The sequence below is a fragment of the Mus caroli genome, chromosome 17, assembly GCF_900094665.2.
Source record: "Mus caroli chromosome 17, CAROLI_EIJ_v1.1, whole genome shotgun sequence".
NCBI lineage: Eukaryota > Metazoa > Chordata > Mammalia > Rodentia > Muridae > Mus > Mus caroli.
Genome location: NC_034586.1, coordinates 17,190,152 through 17,202,852, shown reverse-complemented (window position 1 = coordinate 17,202,852; position 12,701 = coordinate 17,190,152). Strand labels below are relative to the sequence as shown.

General features: G+C 38.3%; 1 pseudogene; it reads right to left on the bottom strand.

Annotated features, from left to right (window-relative positions):
- Positions 1 to 1,366: 1,366 nt before the first annotated feature.
- On the bottom strand, positions 1,367 to 6,128 carry LOC115029052 (annotated as a pseudogene).
- Positions 6,129 to 12,701: the final 6,573 nt, after the last annotated feature.

The window sequence follows — 12,701 nt, the reverse complement described above, 5'->3', positions numbered from 1 at the left end:
CTCCTGCGGTCAATGGAGCCGCCTTTGGGTCCGCCTATTAATGATAGGTTCCGGTTACGTAGGTTCTCTGACCCAGCCCACTGGTTCGAATCCCTTGTCCAATTGAGTTTTCCAGGCCTTCCTAGCGGGCTTTAGTTTTCCCTTCGCTCTATTTTTCTAGACCAGTTTCCTCGCCCCGTGGAGACCCGTCCCTCCCACTCCGTCTCAGGCTGCCTTTCACACAGCTCCAGATATCAGGCTGCTCTGGGCATTCTCCGCACAGCCTCCCCACGAGCCCTGCCATCCTTGACCAGAACTGGATCTAGTAGGACACTGCACCCCAGAACCTGCCCCACACCCTTGATTCGGAACCTTTCAGATGCAAGATAGTCTCGACTTGACTAGCAGCCTGTGGGCTACATACATCAAACAATAACAGGTTAAATTCAGGGGCCAGTGTCCGATCACCAACAGATACACACAAAATGGCAAGCCAAAACCAAATACTACAATTGTTAGTTGTAGATAGATTATTTTAGAAGCTTGGATTTTGAAAAGAAATAGATGTATCAAAATTCAGTCGTCAGAATTTTGCTAAGAGCCTAGGACTGAATTCATCCCGCGGTGTATTGCTTTCACCACTAGAGGGTGGTTTTGTCATTTCAGTAACTCGAAGTTAAGTCTTCTGTGACTCAAGTTAAAGGTGCTTTAAGATAAAACAGAAAATTACTTTGAAAAAAAAAATGCAGCGGTGAATTCAGAGACTTCTGGCTGTCTGTACAGAAAATGAGTAAGGTGTGGGAGCCCAGCCCTAAAAATGTGAGTTACACCATTCCATTTCTAGCTCTGGGAACACTGAAGAAGAAGCACTGGTCTGAAAGTACGAAGGGAAAGAGGCAAAAACACGCCATTCTCTAAACTCCATACAACTACTGTAATTAGTATCCGACAGCAACTGTACTTTTGAGCACTAACTTCACAGAAGACCACAATCAGTCCGGGAAAGGGAACGGCTCACTTTACCTCATGTTGTACAAAGCACCCATGATGTTTAAAACACAAAACAGCTTTTCATGTAATTACATTTGCAAAATTTTATTTTAACAAAAAATCTCTGATATTTTCTTACATTTAAATCTTCCTTAAAGGCTTTCATAAGTTATTATTATTATTATTTGTTTGTTTGCTTTTTGGTATTTTTTGAGACCGTGTTTTTCTGTGTAGCCCTGGCTGTCCTGGAACATGCTCTGTAGACCATGTTGACCTGAAACTCAAAACTCATATCCAACTGGCACTGTCTCCCAAGTGCTGGGATTAAAATTCTATACTACCATGTCCAGATATTTATGTTTATATTATTTATACTGGTATGATTTGTAAGTATAGACTAGATAAATGCTCTGTCACATTATTTAGCAGGGTATTTTTTTCTTTAGTATGAATTTTCTGAAGTGTTGTTAGAGTTGAGCACCGAGTAAAAGATTTGTGACATTCTTTACAGATGTAAGGTCTCTTTAATATGAACTCTCTGATGTCTTCTAAGATTTGTATGCTAGATAAAGGGTATATCACAATCATTGCTTTATTACATTTTTTTCTCCAGTATGAATTTTCTGATGTGCTCGAAGAGTTGAGCCCTTTGCAAAATATCTGTCACACACCTTACATCTGTGAGGTCTCTCTCCAGTATGAACTCTCTGATGTCGTCTAAGATGTGAGCCCTGGATAAAGGATTTGTCACATACCTCACATTTGTAAGGCTTCTCACCAGTATGGATTCTGAAAAGTGTTTTAAGATGTGATAAATCAAGAAAGGACTTACCACATTCTTTGTGTTTGCATAATTTCTCTAGAGAATGAGTTTTCTGATGCCTTCTATATGATGCATAGTGGGTAAAGGATCTGTCACATTCATTGCATTTGTAAGGCTTCTCTCCAGTATGGAGTCTGCGATGGCTTCTAAGGTGTGAAAGCTGATGTAAGACTTTGCCACACTCTGGACAAGTATAGTGTTTCTCGGAACTATGGGTTTTCTGATGTCTCCTGAAACTGGAACAGTGGGCAAAGGATTTGTCACACTCTTTACAGTTAAAAGGCTTCTCTCCAGTATGCAATTTCTGATGGCTTTTAAGTGCAGACAACTGAGGAAATGACTTTCCACATTCTTTGCATTTGTAAAGCTTCTCCCCAGTATGAAGTCTTTGATGTGTTTTAAGGCTTGAGCACTGGGTAAAGGATTTGTCACATACATCACATTTATAAGGCTTTTCACCAGTATGGATTCTGTAATGCCTTTTAAGATGAGATAATTCAATACAGGATTTACTACATTCTTTGCATTTGCATAATTTCTCTAGAGAATGAGTTTTCTAGTTCTACCAGAAGATCCAGCAATACCACTCCTGAGCATATACCCAGATGATGCTCCTACATGTAATAAGAACACATGTTCCACTATGTTCATAGCAGCCTTATTTATAATAGCCAGAAGCTGTAAAGAACTCAGATGTCCCTCAAGAGAGGAATGGGTACAGAAAATGTGGTACATTTACACAATGGAGTACTACGCAGCTATAAAACAATGAATTTATTATATTCTTAAACAAATGGATGGATCTGGAGGATATCATCCTGAGTGAGGTAACCCAATCACACAAGAACACACATTATATGCACTCACTGTTAAATGGATATTAGCCCAAAATCTCAGAATCCTTCTTAGAAGGGGGAACAAAATACCCATGGAAGGAGTTAAAGAGACAAAATTCATAGCAGAGACTGAATGGACAACCATCCAGAGACTACCCCACTTGGAGATGCATCTCATAAACAACCACCAAACCGGGACATAATGGCAGATGCCAACAAGAGCTTGCTGATAAGAGCGTGATATAGCTGTCTCCTGAGGGTCTCTGCCAGTGCCTGGCAAATACAGAAGTGGATGCTCACACTCATCCATTGGACAGAGTGCCAGTTCTCCAGTGAAGGAGCTAGAGAAAGTACCCAAGGAGCTGAAGGGGTTTGAAGCCCCATAGGAGGAACTTCAATATGAAGTAACCAGTACCCCCGAGCTCCTTGGAACTAAACCACCAATCAAAGAAAATACATGGTGAACGTCCTAGTCGGTCATCAATGGGAGGAGAGGCCCTAGGTCCTGTGAAGGTTCTATGCCTCAGTATAGGGGAATGCCAGGTCCAGGAATGGGAGTGTGTGGGTTGTGGAGCAGGAGGGTGGGGGAGGGGATAGGGGATTTTTGGAGGGGAAACTAAGAAAGGAGATAAAATTTGAAATGTAAATAAAGAAAATATCTAATAAAAAATAAAACAAATATAGTATTTATGGTGTGTATATGTGCTCTCTGTGGGTATGTGTGTGTGTACATGAACATAGAGGGAGATATATGCTTTAATATATCCTTAGGTTCACATATGTCTAGGTTAGTGTATATACAAATATGTACTTGAAATAGGTACATAGTGTAAAAATAGTCTTGAAGAATTACTGAAACTTTTCAAATGATTTTTATCTTTTAGGCAAAAGCTCATGCACTGGAAAAATGTAAAACTTTTGTACATTATGTGCTATAGTTTTGTGCATGCCTCTAAATATGCGTCCAGCAGCCAATGGAGTAGCACCTGTGCTATCATCCACATCTCACATATCTGTGTGTTATAATTAAAATATCCATGAGTAATGTTTTGTGGTCAAAACCTAGAATAAAAACACAGATGAATTACGGGTATGAAAGAGTGAAAATTTAGCTAATAAATCATGCTATATCAAAATAAGAAACAAAATTATATGTTTTAATTATTCCTTTTTGTCTCCTTGCAGATAAAACTTCCAATCATCTATTGATCTTCTGTAATGTTTAGGACATCAAGATAAAAGTGACCTTATCACTATTGCCTATGTTCTACAATCAAAACTCTCTGCTGCCTCCCCACCACTAGTATTTTGACTTATTCTTAAATGCACACCCCCAACATGCTTATAAAGGTGATGGCAACTGTCCTTTCATCCATCCATAAATTTGGTTTCTCATTACATCTGTGGCAAATTCCTGGTTCTTGTAAAATGCTCATAAGACTGAAGAGAAAAAACACACAGTCAGCAAAGTAGGTACAGAAACAGGTAGATGAAGCCTCCCAGGCAATGGGAATCTGAAATAACCACAATTTGCTGTAATGGGTCAAATAACTTCTTCCTGCAGAAGATTCTTTTCACAGCTTAGAGAACACCTAAGTGAAAAGTTTCACCTACTCAAAACTTTCACTAAACTATTGAAATTAGATGAACATTAATTTTCACAAAGGCCTTGCATGTGTCTGTCTGAGGTTTGAATTCTGAAAGAATAGATGTATAAATATATCCCAAAGAAGTGTACTTGTGCAGAGATTTTTGTGATAGTTCTTAAAGATGGTGGAAGGAGTATGTCTTGAGAGATCTCTTAGTGAATAAAATAAAGAATTCTATGTGGCATTTTCTAAGAATTAATTTAAAAAATTGTTTTTCTTTTTATTTCTGTTAAAAACAGATTCTCTCTTCTCTTATACAATACACCCTGACCACAGTTTCCCATCTATCCACTACTCACAGATCCCCTACTTCCTCTTCTCTCACCATATTCACTCTCCCTCTGTTTCCTTTCAGAAAAGAGCAGGCTTCCTAGAGGCAACAACCAAATATGACAAAAAAAGATCAAGTAACGCAAGGCAAAAGCCCTCATATTAAAGCTGTATAAGGTAACCCAATAGGAAGAAGAATCTCAAGAGCAGGTAAAAGATGCAGGCACTTAGTTGTTCCACAAAACACCAAGCTAACAGTAATAACATATATCCAGAGAACCTATTGCAAATGCTTGAGGCCCCAAGCTCCGGCTTCAATCTTTGGGAGGTCATATGCACCCTGTTTATTATTTTGTGAGCCATGTTTTTCTGGTGTCTTCTATCCCCTCTATCCCCTACAGTCATACCCATGCTGCTGGTGAAGATACCTGATAGACATCTCTAATTTTGACTCCCTTTTCAGCCTAATGTTTGGATGTGGCTCCCTGCATATATTCACGTCTCTTCTAGGAAGAAACCTTTCTAATGATGAATCAACAAGGCACTGATCTATCTATAACTATAGGAGAATATCATTATGAAACAGTTCATTAATCTTTCTGTTGGCCACGTGTGGTTTTATGCAGGACTATGGGTGTGTGGGAAAGAGGGGAGTGGGAGGGAGCCCACATCCCGCCAGAGTTCCTGTTATCTGGGCTGGCAGGAGAACTGCCAGATGTTTTCCACATGGCCCCAGATGGGCATCTGGCTGTGTTAGGCCACTGACCCCACATGGTGGGTGGTGGACAAGGGGCAGCTCCAGGAACCAGGTTCTCAGCCTCCAGCTTCCCATGCTGGATATGGTGGAGGAGCTGAACCCTGGCCTCAGAGATAAGGGAAGAGGGCAGGCGGGGGGGGGGGGGNGGGGGGGGGGGCAAGCCTATCCCATCAGTTAAGCAAGGCAGGCCTTGATGGTCAGAGACAATCTATGGTTTTAGAGCTTTATTATAGAAAGGCAGAGAGAAAGGAGAGAAGGTAGAAAGAGAGAGGGAGAGGCCGGCCATGGCCAGCTTAAAGAGAGTGAGGAGGGGCCAAGCAGCCCCTCTTATAGTGGGCTGGCTATCTTGCTGTTGCTAGGTAACCGTGGGGAAGAGTCTAGCCAGAAAGCCAGAAGCTTGGGACATTGTCTACGTGACTGCTAGTCACATGCCTCTCTTATGGGGGCTGTGGGGGTTGTGGGGGCGGTAAATTTGACAGGACCCAGGGGTCTAGGTGACATGATCAAATGCCTTCTGCCCCATGTAGGTGGAAATTACCACCCACGGTCCCACCGGGGTTCAAGACATTAGCTCAACTGGAGACCAGGCTGTCTGTGCATAGCCCATTGCCCCACAGTTTTACACAAAGTATCTAGGCTATTCGGTCTCTAGTCCCTGGTTATTTAGGTAGCATAGCTCATGGGCTGCCTGTCAAACATAGACCTCAAGTTAAACCACATATCTGCTGGTTACTTCCACAAGTTTTATGTCACTATTACCCCAGAACATCTTGCATGCAAGAAAAACTATAGGTTGAAGGTTTTCCAAGTGAGATGGTATCCATGCTTCTTTTTCTGTAGCCTACAGTGAAGTTTTAAATAGAGGAAATTGTTGTAAGAAGTGTTCAAGACAATAAGATAAGTGGTTTAAAGGATGAAAAGTGTTCCATATCTATCAATAATAACGTATGATTAAAAATCACTTCAGCCTGTGAAATGTCCTTCACAGCCTCAAGTAAATGAAAACTTAATTCCCAGCCTGCTGTGAAAGCCATGGAAAAGTAAACTAGTAATTAGAATTTTTATAATGCCTCTGTTTCAGTTCCTGACACTAGGGTCCTGATTAAGTTTCTGTCCCCATTCCAATCAATGGTGGACTGACATGGAAATATAAACTACAATAAACTCCCTCTTCTCTTTCAAAATCTGATTTTCTTCATGCTGTTTATCAAGTTTACAGAGTGCAAACTATGAGAGATGTCCATTTTTACATCTGTTCTACTATAGTGCATTTGAGTTCTTAGCAGGGAAAATAAGAGAAGGGAAGGAAATAAAGTGGCTACAAACTAAAAAGAAAAAGAAAGTCTTCATTTTTATATTTTGTGGTTCTCTCTATATAAATTGCCCTAATGTCTCTGCCACAGGCTCCTATAGTTAAGAAATATGTTCAGCCATGTACCAGGATATAAAATTAATATACAGAATTAGTGTTATTCTTTGTACAACAGAAAACAAAAATGGAAAAATCTTAATATGATATCATTCACAGTATCCTCAGAATAATAAAATATATAAAAATAAGGATTACAAGAGCTGTGAAAGACTTGTAATATGTTAAATTGGGAGACTGAAGAAAGAACAGGAAACTAATATGTGGAAAGTTCTCCTGTATTAATTTTCTTCCTATTGCCAGTGATAAAACACAAAATTGAAAGCATGTTGTGTAAAAAAAAAAAAGAAAGAAAGAAAGAAAGAAAAGAAAAGAAAGTGTATATGGCTTTCACCTCCACATTTCAGGCTATTGTTACAAGAAGTAAGGGCAGGAATCAAGAAAGGCTTCTGGAGTCAGGTTCTAAAGTGGTAAATCTGGTGTTGGACTGCTTAGTAGCTTGCTTTCCACAATTATTTCAGCTTGCTTTGATGTTCAACCTAGAACATCCTGCTCAGAAAAACCATGAATCAAGAAGATATTCCTACAGAAATCATAACAGCATACACAGGACCTACTTAGATTCAATCAAGACAGAAATTTTATCATGGTCAGGGGGCAGACACAAATTTCTAAGTATAGGTTAGGAAGCATTAGCTTCATAAAAGAGAGTCTTGTAGGATATACCTCCAGGTTGACTATACCTACAAAAAGTCACACCTCAAGAGAATATAGGAGGTACAAATTAGACTAATTCAAAATAACAATGTGAACACAAATCTAAGTTGGTATGGAAATGGAGTATGGATATAGGAGGAAATGCTTTGTTATAAAACAAATTTTAAGTTCTATTAGTATAGGTTGAGTAGGTCCTTATTCAGCACGAGAAGAAGTCATCAAAGAACAGAAGATATTTATGTTCTATATGTTACACAAGCATAAGTATGATTGTCCCAGCAGCTGTGGATCCACATCTGTCTCCCTGGTTAAGCTTGGATTATTTTCAGAAGCTATCTAGAGTTTTCAGAAGCAGTCTAAGTATAAGCCTATAGAGGCAGGTGACTATGCTTATTCAGTAGCATAACATCGGTGATCATGTCATTAGGAACAGGAGAGGTTCTTGTGTGATCTCAGTACCATGGCCTTGGGTATGAAATAGTTCAGTGTGGTTGTTTGACGGAAATGGCCTCCGTATACTGATATATTAATAATTTGTCTTAAGAGTATATAACTATTTAGGAAACATTAGAAGGCATGTCTTGTTGGAGAAATGTGAAACTGAAGATCGAACTTGATGTTTCAAATCCAATCCTATTCCAGGTCTAATTTTCCATGTCTCCTGCTTGTGAATCAGATGGAAGTCTCAGCTACTGCTCCTGTACCATGACTACTTGCTTGGCATCATGTTTAAAATAAGTTACAATTCTAGATAAAAGACTGTATAAAAGACACAAAATCCAGGTATTTCATTTCCATGATGTAAGTGTATATTAGGCAGGTTTGGAGCTATTCTAACTTATCTCCCATCATCTCTATATGTGAGCCATATGTTCCTTTTACTTGCTCATTTGCCTGGCAATGTGCTTATTGTCCATCTCCTCTTATTGTGAACTCTGCCACCTCCATGTTCTTTCTTTTCCTTTTTTTTTTATTAGATATTTTCTTCATTTACATTTCAAATGCTATCCCCAAAGCCCCCTATACCCTCCCCCCTGCCCTGCTCCCCAATCCACCCACTCCTGCTTCCTGGCCCTGGCATTCCCCTGTACTGGGGCATATGATCTTCTCAAGACCAAGGGCCTCTCCTCCCTCCCATTGATGGCTGACTAGGCCATCCTCTGCTACATATGCAACTAGAAACACAGCTCTGGAGGGTACTGGTTAGTTCATATTGTTGTTCCTCCTATAGGGTTGCAGACCAGTTTAGCTCTTTGGGTACTTTCTCTAGCTCCTTCATTAAGGACTCTGTGTTCCATTTAATAGATGTCTGTGAGCATCCACTCCTGTATTTGCCAGGCACTGGCATAGCCTCACAAGAGAGAGCTATGTCAGGATCCTGTCAGCAAAATCTTTCTGGCATATGCAATAGTGTCTGGGTTTGGTGGTTGTATATGGGATGGATCCCCAGGTGGGGCAGTCTCTTGATGTTCCTTTCTTCCATCTCAGCTCTGAACTTTGTCTCTGTAATTCCTTCCATGGGTATTTTGTTCCCCATTCTAAGAAGGAGCGAAGTATCCACACTTTGGTCTTTGCTCTTCTTGAGTTTCATGTGTTTTGTTAATTGTATCTTGGATATTTCAAGTTTCTTGGCTAACATCTGCTTATCAGTGAGTGCATATCATGTGTGTTCCTTTGTGATTGGGTTACCTCACTCAGAAGTCCCCAGTATATAATGTTTTTTTCTTCTAGTCTCTGTACTAGCGATCCCTTTATTTAATACTTAGGACTCACATTTATTCTTCTATTGCAAAATCACAGACTCTAGCCTGTTATTAACCAGTTAAATTGGGAAGCAAGCTTTCCATAGCATCACTTGGTTTACATGAGGATCTTCTCATTGGGGCAAACAAATCTTGAGAGACAATATTTAGCATTAGAACACAAGCAGCATCAAACCAAAGCACCCCATTATCCCCTTTTTGTCTAAGTGAAAATGGCTCTTCCTCATATAACAAACAACATATAGTAGGACCAATTATGAAACAATTATGAAAACTATTATGTAAGAGTTACACTTAAAAAGTCATTTGTTTGTATTTCACAGCTTATAGGAAAGTACGATATCCTATCTTGATAAGTTCAGAGTTCTGCATCTAAATAAGATAGTAATTTCATTACTATCTTAAGCACTTAAATCTTCTAGTTTTTATAATTTTTAATGGCCAACTATAAAACATCAGTTTATAACTTAAACCTTCATCTTCTCCAATCTTCGTAATTTTCATTTACTATTCTTAAAACATCTCTTTAGATCCTAAAATATATTTTTCCTTTATAGCTTATGTTTATCTGTGAGACTCTATCTAGGCTTCATGCCAATTAGAGACCTGAAAAGGAATAAATATTTATCTGAGTAAATTGGATATACAGAGAAGCCACTTCTAAAACTGTAGAAATGGCAAAGGAGCAAACTATCTGGATAGTGCCCTAAAATTCTCTCTATAATGTTAGCAAATCCATTTTCAGCCTGCTGACACAGTACAACTGACAGACCCTTGGTGATGCAGGAATTATGAAGGACTTGTTTATTCTGTCTTCTCAGAGCTTAGCAGTCAACTTCCCTCTATCCATTTATCCTTTCTGGACAACATTTTGTTTGCAGATGAATTTAGGGCATTTTCTTTGCCCATAGGCTAGTTTGTTACAAATGAACCAAGTCCATATGTAGGTTATTAGATGTTCATCATATTTTTTGACATTGATTCGGGCTACTGCCAGGAACAGACCTGCCTCTTAGTTGAAAATTATGTTTTAATAATGAAACAAATTTAAATATTTATGGATCTCTGAGGCATTTTATGACCTTCAATCTATCCTTTAGTATATCTGAATTTTTAAACATTGTTAATATTAGCTATTTACTATCCAAAAAACCCTTGAAAACATCTTATTGTAATTAATTAACTTAGTGTCCAACATGACCATGAGTTTGACTGTCTTGACTGTTACCTTCTATTTATCATTATTCCCTAACAATTTCAAGTAGTAGCTTTAAAAAGAAATAGAGCTTTACATTGCATTTTAAAGGACTGTATAGAAACAATATCTCATATACAAATAAAAACATATATATATATATATATATATATATATGTGTGTGTGTGTGTGTGTGTATATATATCATGTGTATCAAACTTTAATGGTAAATCCATATCATTATAGATCAACCTATACCTCTATGTCTAATAACTTTACTTCTGTATCAATATGAAAAGATCTGTACCAAACTATCAAAAATTATCTTATTTGAGAATAACATTAGCTGTAAGTTGAAGAGTAGATTCAATAATTTACACTTTATCCTATTATTCCTATTTTTACCCATTTTATCTAAATCCCCTTCCCCAATCTAATAAAGAAAGAAGGATGGAGAAAAGGAAAGTAAGGAGAAAAAAATTCCTGAATCTATCCTTCCTATTTCATGTCCTCCAATGTCTAAGATCATAACTATTTTTAACAAGCCCCTTTTAAATGATGACAAACATCAAATATCCAATGAATGACTAAAATTTGAAGTTGTCCTGGAAGCAAGTCTTTAGAGGAAACAACATTAATGCAATATGAGGTAGAATCTGTCAGGAATCTGAAACATTAAATCTGAGCATCTCAGCATCCACAAGGGTAAGTTTTGTCAGGTCTCTATTCTTTGTTGTTGTTTATTTCTGTGAAAACAGAGCATTCAGAAGTAATATATGTATTTCTGTATTGACATAATGTATGGAATGTACAATATGCACAGATCAGTTAAAGATGATTTTCCTCCTTGTTTGAGCAGCTAAAAGACTTTCTTAAGCTAGTTTTGTGTCTAACAAAATTGCAATAAATCTCTATAGAGAAAATATGTTATGTATATGCATCACCTGTTAATTTAAAATCCTATGGTTTATGGTTTAGGCAGAAAGTGGGAGGTGGGACATCCAAAGGAGAAAGATTTCTGAGATAGAGCTGGGTAGGAACTGCCCTGTAAGATGTGAAGAGAGAGATTCATGGTACCTGAGCACAGGTAACCAGCAATGTAGCAGAATTTAGGTTAAAATAATTGGTTTGTCTGAGATGTGATCTAGTCAGAAAAGAGCCTATCTATATGGCCAAGGTATTTTAAATATATTTTGACTATGAGTCTTATTTCTGGAAATATGGGGCAGGAGAACTAAACTTCTACAAATTGTGCCTAATGTGGGGCATTTTATCTATACTCTTAAAATTCACATTCAGGCCATAAAACAAAAAGTTCCAGAGGGAAAGTGTAAATTACCACTCCCTGGCACCAAAAACAGGTTAGAAAGAGCAATTTATCTGAGAATTTCTCCCAAAGAATCAGTTGCACCTGCCACTGGGGCCTGGGCAAACCAAGAGAGAGGGATCTGATCTTGGGCCAGATGAAGAGAACCACCGAGTCATGCAAGCCAGTTAACACCACAGATAACCAGATGGCAAAAGTGGCAAAAGTCAAGAGCAAGACCATAAGCCATAGAAGCCAGTGCAGTTTGGCATCATCAGAACACAATTCTACCACAGCAAGCCCTGGATACCCTGACACACACAAAGCAAGATTCTGACCTAAAATTCCATCTTATGAAGATGATAGAGGCCACAAAGGAGGATATAAATAATTGCCTTAAATAAATAAATGAAAACACAAACAAACAGGTAAAAGCCATTAAAGAGAAAATAAATAAATCCCTTAAAGAAATACAGGAAAATACAAACAAGCAGGTGAAGGAACTGAACAAAATTGACCATGACCTTAAGATGGAAATAGAAACAATAAAGAAATAAAAATGGAGGCAACCCTGGAGATGGAAAACCTAGGAAAAGAAACAGGAACTACAGATGGGTGTATCACTCAACAGAATACAAGAGAAGGAAAAGATAATCTCAGATGAGGAAGATACCATAGAAAATATTGACACATTCATCGAAGAAAATGAAAAGTGCAAATATTCCTAACCCAAAACATCTTGGAAAGTTGTGACACAAGTCAAAGTCAAACCTAAGAATAATAGGAATAGAAGCGGGTGACAATTTCCAGTTCAAAGAGCCAAAACATCAACAAAATCATAGAAGAAAACTTTCCTAACTTAAAGAAAGAGATGTCCATAAATGTACAAGAAGCCTACAGAACACCGAATAGATTGGACTAGAAAAGAAAATTCTCCTGCTACTTAATAATAAAAACAATAAATCTACAGAATAAAGAAAGAATGTGAGAACAGCACCGGAGTAGCTAGGGCGCAGGGTCGGCTGACACTCGCCAGCTACCCACAAC